At 35.2% G+C, this 7,594-nt stretch overlaps 1 protein-coding gene across 1 annotated transcript in view; it reads right to left on the reverse strand.

Moving 5' to 3' along the window:
• The window catches only part of jak1 (Janus kinase 1), a 126,662-nt gene extending 120,919 nt beyond the window's left edge, over positions 1-5,743 (reverse strand). Inside the window, exon 1 of the mRNA XM_028810955.2 lies at positions 5,415-5,743. The gene's annotated coding sequence lies outside the window, so the exon portion shown is untranslated. The remainder of the gene's footprint in view (positions 1-5,414) is intronic.
• Between the last annotated feature and the right edge of the window lie 1,851 nt (positions 5,744-7,594).

Raw genomic sequence — 7,594 nt, forward strand, 5'->3', positions numbered from 1 at the left:
GCTATTTGTATTATTTTTTTTTTGGTAATATTTACTGCATAGCTGTTTCCATTAGATATTTACTGTACATATGTAACAGAACGCCTGAAGAGCAATCTTTATTCAAGGTTTATAACATCTATCAATCCATCCATATTGTTATCCAGGGCAGGAAGCTGCAGCCTAACGTAGCAATCATTGGGTGTGAGGCAGGAACACCACCTGGACAGAACTCCAGTCCATCACAGGGTGAACACAAATATAAACAGGCCAAATGAGCAATGCCAATTTACCTAACCTGCATGTCTTTGGATTGTGGGAGGAAACTGGAGCACCCTCAGGAAACCCATACAGTCATGAGAACTCAAGAACATGCAATCTCCACACAGACAGCACCTGAAACACAGTCTTCCTTATTGTGAAGCAGCAGAGTTAACACTGTGCCACCAAGATTTATAACAGCTCCATGTAATATGGGGTTTTTAACTATATAACAGAGACTAAGCATGTGTTCTTTCTTTTAATCAAAGTAAGAAATAACAAGAAAGAAAGTTAGGAAGAGAAAGTGGGTTACAGAAAGCAGCCAAAAACTGCCTGAAACAGTCAAAATGGAAAAAGCAGAATGGAGGAGGCAGCAGTGAATTGTTACATCAAATCTTGCCAAAAGCCACTGGGACGTCTCAAAACAGACCAAGCGGTAACACTCAAGACTGTTACAGTACCCTGAAATTAAACTAGTGGAGAAAACACAGCATATATATTGATAATAAAAAAAGATTAGTAACTGAAACCTAAAAAAAGTTTGTGGTTTGTAAACTGTAATAATAAGCTAAAAAACACAAAAACTTGTCATTAAAATGCAACACAAGTGTTTTAAATTTAATTCAGCGACACTAGATAACTAAAAGAGGATGTAGAGATCAGAGCGCTGACAGCAAGGTTGTGCTTCATCAGCCCTGGAGGGCTGCACTGGATGCAGGCTTTTGTTCCAACTACTTAGAAACCAGATCATGGAATATCATATTTTTGTTTAGAGATTCCATTGTTTGTATTTTTTGTTGGCAAAAATTCTATCCAGTCCATATTTTACTTTTCTGGTTGAGAAATAGAAGATGTGGAATGAATAGGATTTGAATCCATTAATCCCTTAAAGTATTTTATTAAATGTATCCATTAAATAATGAACACACATTTTGGTGAAAATTGCAACAAATTATCTATGTGGCAGCTGCTATTTGCACATTCATGATGAATGACTTTCTGATTACCCCCAAAAATAAAGAAATATAAATTCTTCACAAGAAATTGACCCAAAATGGAGCAAAAAATAAACAAAAATGTTGAGGCTCCTGTGCCATAAAAGTCAAGGCAGCAGAAAGTATTTGTAAATTTCAAAGAGAAGTAAAAGTCGACTTGCTATCAATTATGAAACTGCAGACTGAGAGAAGGAGAGAGTCTTTAGATTAAACGAAAAGTTCAATAACAACACTGCCATAAAATAATGAAATTGGTTGGAACAAAAGCCTGCAGCCACTGTAGCAGGAGTGGGCAGATATTTTTAAATTAAAAATAAAGAGTTTAACAATCCTCATTTCTGAAATCAGAAAAATAAGCAAATGGATTAGCAGTTTATTTTGTAATGAACATATAAAAACATGCACAACAGTGCCAAAACAGTATAATTCTAAATGTTTTGCTTTTTCATGAGATGCTGAGCAAAATCAAAAACACATATACAGACATTATAATAATCTATTAGTCCATTATCTGCCCCACTAAATCTTTTTCAGGTGTGTCAGATTTAATGCAATTTACCATTGTCTAGATATTGCAATAACATTTTTTGCCGTTTTTCTGAAAGAAAAACTGCATTAAAATGTATCTGTTTACTAAACAATTTGTTACCATATCAATTACCTGTACAATTAACTTTGTTTTTTTTTTTTTTGGTTTTTTTTTTAAACTACCTCAGTTCTTCATACTTTTGTCAATTTAAGTTGCTTTCAACTTTTTAGTTTGACATTTGGATTTCATTATGAACCAGCCACAGATGAAACTTACAAATTCACCTCAGTTCACCTTTTGCTTGCATGTGAATTACCAACATTACACTTTTTCCCCTCCTTGTAACATGAAGCTCGCTTTTGGCTTTCTACCAATCAGTTTATTTCTTTAAATTTGCCACAAGGACGTGAACAGGTTGTACAGGGTAAGAAGCACTGAATGCAAGTAGCTTTCTTAAACTCCTAAGTAATGCGTGTGGATTATTTCAAACCTGTGAGTACCTGGATTCATTTCTGAATTAAACAAGTGCTTATGACAAGCACAAAAGTATTTTATGCACTCAAGGCCATTTTAAGATGGATGCTGATCAATTTAAAATGTTCCTGAGGAAGACAAAACAACTAAGGTCTATACCTGAAAGGCTCATAGTGCCGTATCGACCACAAAAAGTGAAGACTTCAAATCAATACCAAAAGGCAAAACAAAAATTAGAAAAAAACTTAAAACACACAGCACAAAGTTCAAAGACTTAGTCACAAAGGTAAACTATGAAGAGGTACGGCATGAAATGAGAGACAAACAAATTCACACTGTGAAAATACACATTTATGGAGCAAAATAAAGACGACGATATTTTCTTTATTAAAAAAAAAAAAAAAATCACTATATTTGAGAATCAAATCTTATTTATATAAAGCCTTTCACAGAGTGCAATATTACAAGGTACTTTATACAGCAAATAGAATACCACAGAAAGCAACACAAGTTAGCCTAAAACAATGATAATACAAAATGTGCAAAATTAATGCAAAAATCAGAATCCCTCTGCCGTGAATTTGTACACTGCCTATACGCACAAAGTACAAACACAGAAGCATACGCTACACTTCTGTGTGACTGGCAGCACTGTATTTTATTTCCTTTTTTACGCGACTATGTAAATCATGATATTAACACTATGGCATGCTCCAGGCTAAACAGCCATTTGGCAGTACGTGCACATAAACGCGCATCAGTCTACTTCATTAAATTACCCAGTCAAAAGCAACAGAAATGTAAATACCACAAAAAAAAATTCATAACACTTAGCTGGGGAAAATTCTGTAAAGACATTTATTCTATGCAACAGATATCAAACAAAAAAAATCTCTAAAACAGTTTTCTAAAGATTAATGACATATGAACTTTCCACTCTGAACACTGACAAATGTGCTGAAACTAAATTCAGGAAACAGAATGTATACAGTTCTACTTTAAGAAAAACAGTCCCACGCTTGAAAACGGAATCAGGATATTTTAGAACATACAAAACACACATTGCAAATAGTACATTTTATTAAACATTTCCCTAAAGTTTTTGACCATTTTCAAACACATTTAAAATATTTTTGAAACCTCTCATGAAAAACTAAAATAGCCAATGTTTTGGCTAATAGGTTTCACAATATCAACTAGTTTAATCATCAGTTTAAAGGCAACTTTTATTTTTCCCTCTTAAAAAAATATTCATGGCTAACCAAACCTTGCTAAATATTTCCTGTTTTTTATCAATCAATCTTTCTTTTATACAGTGTCTTTCATGGTGAACCACCATTACAAAAAGCATTTGCATGTAATACCCTTATCTTGTTACCTTGTGGTTAAAAAGGTAACTAAAGATTTACAAATCTTGCCTATAAAAATTTAACAAGCAGCTTGTCACCATTCAAAGTATGAATTCGAATTTGTCGCCACAACTGCTAACCAAACAAAGGAATATGTGCAACTTTAAGATGTGCAAAGTGAACTTCAGATATCTTCTAGAACTTAACAACATAAGAAATTTGACAAACAAGAGGAAACCATTATTCATTTGCACCTACTTAAAACACTGGAATGCATCAGTTTTATACAAAAAATGATGGCAGACTGAAAAACTTCAATACCTCTACAGTCACTATAAATGCACAGATGGTTACAAAAAGTTGTTACATCAAGAGTTAATGACATAAAATAGGATGATCAAACCAACGGAATTCAAAACAAGTACAAGTTGGTGACAGATGCCACTGGGGGACACATCAGAATCACCAACGTGTGCTTGGATTCTTACACATGCATAATAATAATAATTCATACATATTTTACTACACATCTGGAAGGCTTTTAAGTTATGCGAGAATCAAGAATAATCAGTATTCAACTAAAAATGTCACAGAAACATTCAACACATCTATCTCATGAATTTGTGACCTTCACCATTAAGGCAACCGATTGTTTTATTAAACACACAATTTATATCTCTCTACATACATATAAAATCTCCATACAGTATACATACATAGCATTATACATACACATAAATGCAGCGGGTATAATAAATATATCTGTAAATTATACACGTACTTTTATATATTAAATGTACCATTTACAACCATATTCATACAACTTGGCATACATATAAAACACTGCATAACTTAAATACCTTAAAACTGAATTAATACACATAATAAACCTGAAATATATATATATACACACATACGTTTGTATATGAATAGTTTCGCATCAGTCCCTTTGTTGAACAAAAAACGCTGGTGGTATTTCAACAAACCATCTTCTCGCTGTATGCATACTTGTTACTCTAAGAAATTCCCGTTTTACGGTATATGACTAACTGGTTATCCCCGCATCTCTGGGGGCTAACAATACGAACGTACCATCTAAATAAGGCAAGAATGTATCATTTTTAAGTAGTTTACACTTGCGCTTTTCCCTAAACTTACTTTAAGGTATTAGTGCCGCTGAGTCCAGAGATGACGTACGTTTTGCTTGTGTTGTCCGTTTTTAATAAAGCACACATTCTTCTAACAAGACTGTTCACAAATTATATTATAGGAGCTCAAATATTTGATTTACATCATAATCAAGCATGTGCAAGAAAATGGGTGAGTCTTTTTTTTTTTTTTAAGCATCAATTTTAATAAAAACGAAACATGTAACTGAAACGCACGCATATACTCGTAGTGTGTACAAAAATGACGAGCCGCCGCGAGCTCATTTCGTTTGAGGACTTTCGTGCAAAAGACCAAACTGGGTAAAGTGGGTTCCAAAATGGACGGGACTTATCAAAGGGGGTCATTTTTGAATTAATAATCCACTGAATGTGGTTTCTAAAAAAAAGTAACAAACGGGTGCGTGCAATTTCTCACGGACTGGCCACGACTTCTTCCGAATATGCGTTCCCTTCAACTTCGTCACTCTTTTCGAAACGTCGCGTCGTAGACAATCGCTAACTTTTCGTCGCTCGTACCACTTCTACGAAAGTTACGGAACGGGACCAGCTACCGGACTGTCGGAGTCGTCCACTTCTGTCGCAATCACTATCGTCTCGGCATTACTGAACCCTCGACCCCATAATTTTAACTCTTCGCGGCCTCGGGCGCTAGGCTTACCTCGTTCTCGTCGATATACCAGAAACTTCACGCTTAACATCCAACTTCACCGGCTGGCACGAATAAAGTGTTCGCCACCGCCGAGGGAGCTACTTCCGTATATTGGTGTCCATGAACCGAGGAGTCTCGAACACGGCAGCGGTGGGGCAGCGTCCTCGCTTCTTTTTCATGAACTTGTGAAAAAAACACTCGTGTTTAGAAGGAAAAAGTTAACAAAAAAAAGTAAGCCGTCAAGGTTCGTATGCTTCCCTGCTAAATCCCCAACACTGTTTACTTTCGCTCCGCCGTTCAGTCTCTGACCCTTCCGGTCTCCGTTGAGAAATTCCCGAAACACTTCACGAAAGCAGATGAGTAAAAGCTCATCAGCCAATCAGAGTGGAGCAGTGTAAATGACGTTAACCCTTCAGGTGCTGCCTTTACAGTTCGTTCTACTCGTCATTCGCCTTCTTTTCTCCTCTTAATGCAGTCCCTGGAAGGATAATCATTTCATTATTTTAACGTTTTCTTGAGATTTTCCCCCACGCCCTGACTCTAAACACTTTTAACCTTTATTTTTTTAATATTTCAACATAATATCGACAGTGATGCCCCTGTCTGATTTTATACTGCATTACGAAGGGCGATTTAGGATTGAGCTAAAATGATAAAAGTGGAGATTCAAATTTCACTTTTACAAAATGTACAATTTAAAGAGATGAATTAGCATTGAAAAAAACGGTCGGACTTTATTTGTTTTGAATCAACCGAATATATATACATAATACGAAGTAATGTAGAAAATTCTCACTGGATATGTTTTACAGAAAAAAACAGTACTTCAATTAACACTAAAGTTAAACCGAAAAAACACTTGTGAATAATAACTCTTCTCTAGGCGTATTTTCCCAATAATTTCTCTTTTTGCAAATCAAACTGTAATCATTTTCTTTCCATTTTATTATATGCCTTTTGTCTAACGGATTGTTTCCTTGTTTGATTTTGCTGAAATCATGTTAAAGAAAGCAGGTTTTTTGTAGCGCTGGATTACTTTATATAAAGAAGATAAATTGTGCTTATCATTTTAAACATTAACATTGTTACAGTGAAGAATGGATTACAGTAAGAGCATCAACAAATTTATAGACCAGCAGCACTTATCCTAATTTAATGATGGAATGGCAGGCCATAAAGGGCACAATGGTATTAATGCTCAATTCAGGAAAAGAAAAGAAAAAACTAAATTATAAAAAGCCATATGCAGAATACGTGATGCTAAATAATGACATATGTGAGTGTATCATAATGAAAAAAATATGATGCACAGTCCTCATGGATGCAAAATAAACTCTTAACAGAAATTGTGGGAATGCTCCCCTCCATTCTCTGCATAAATGTGCATCTGCTAAGTGAATAATTGTAATTGTAAATGGACATTTCAATCTTTTCTGAAGTTCTCTTGCACATCTACTTCCATGTTCACCAATGATTGTCACTAAAGCAGGGTATTCCTGGCAGCTGCTTTTAGGTCCTCCAGGACTGTTGGCCAGAGTTGAGAAATGTTTCTCTTTTAAAATGATAAACAAGTTAATGACATTCACCTGCCAACATGGAAGAAGATGCCCTGAAGAACATGGGAAACGATTAAAAGCTGGCAGAGAATGAAGGGGAGCATTCCGTTAACTTCAACTAAAATTTAATTAGTATTTAATGCCAGCCCATGCTCCCAACCTCCTCCTACACTCTTAAAAATTAAGGTTCCCAAGTGGTTCCTCAAAATGATGCCATAGGGGAACCACTTTAGTTCCTAAAAGGCCCATCCACATGAAGGTTCCAGAAAGAGCCTTTTATTTATTTAGATTTGTAAAAGACTTCATGCAGCAAATAACCATGGCAAGAGATTTGTGAAAACCAATGGGTCATAATTTTAAAAGAGCTCTCACTGCATACAATGAAGTCCCGGTTTTCTTAAGCTGCTAGTGTCCTGCTAGGTTGCATACCATATATTAAAGATTTTAGGTTTCTTCTTCATATTATGAAGTTTTTCAAAGCACAAAGGACCAATTTCATATGCAGAGACACCTTCAAGAATGAAATGTGAAGCAAAGGTTCAACAAGGAACCACATCACCCAGTAAAGTTTCATAAAGTGCCAGTAGAGAATTGTTATTTTTAAGAGTGCATACACATACTGTAAAATAATTT

The sequence above is a fragment of the Erpetoichthys calabaricus genome, chromosome 10, assembly GCF_900747795.2.
Source record: "Erpetoichthys calabaricus chromosome 10, fErpCal1.3, whole genome shotgun sequence".
Taxonomy (NCBI): domain Eukaryota; kingdom Metazoa; phylum Chordata; class Cladistia; order Polypteriformes; family Polypteridae; genus Erpetoichthys; species Erpetoichthys calabaricus.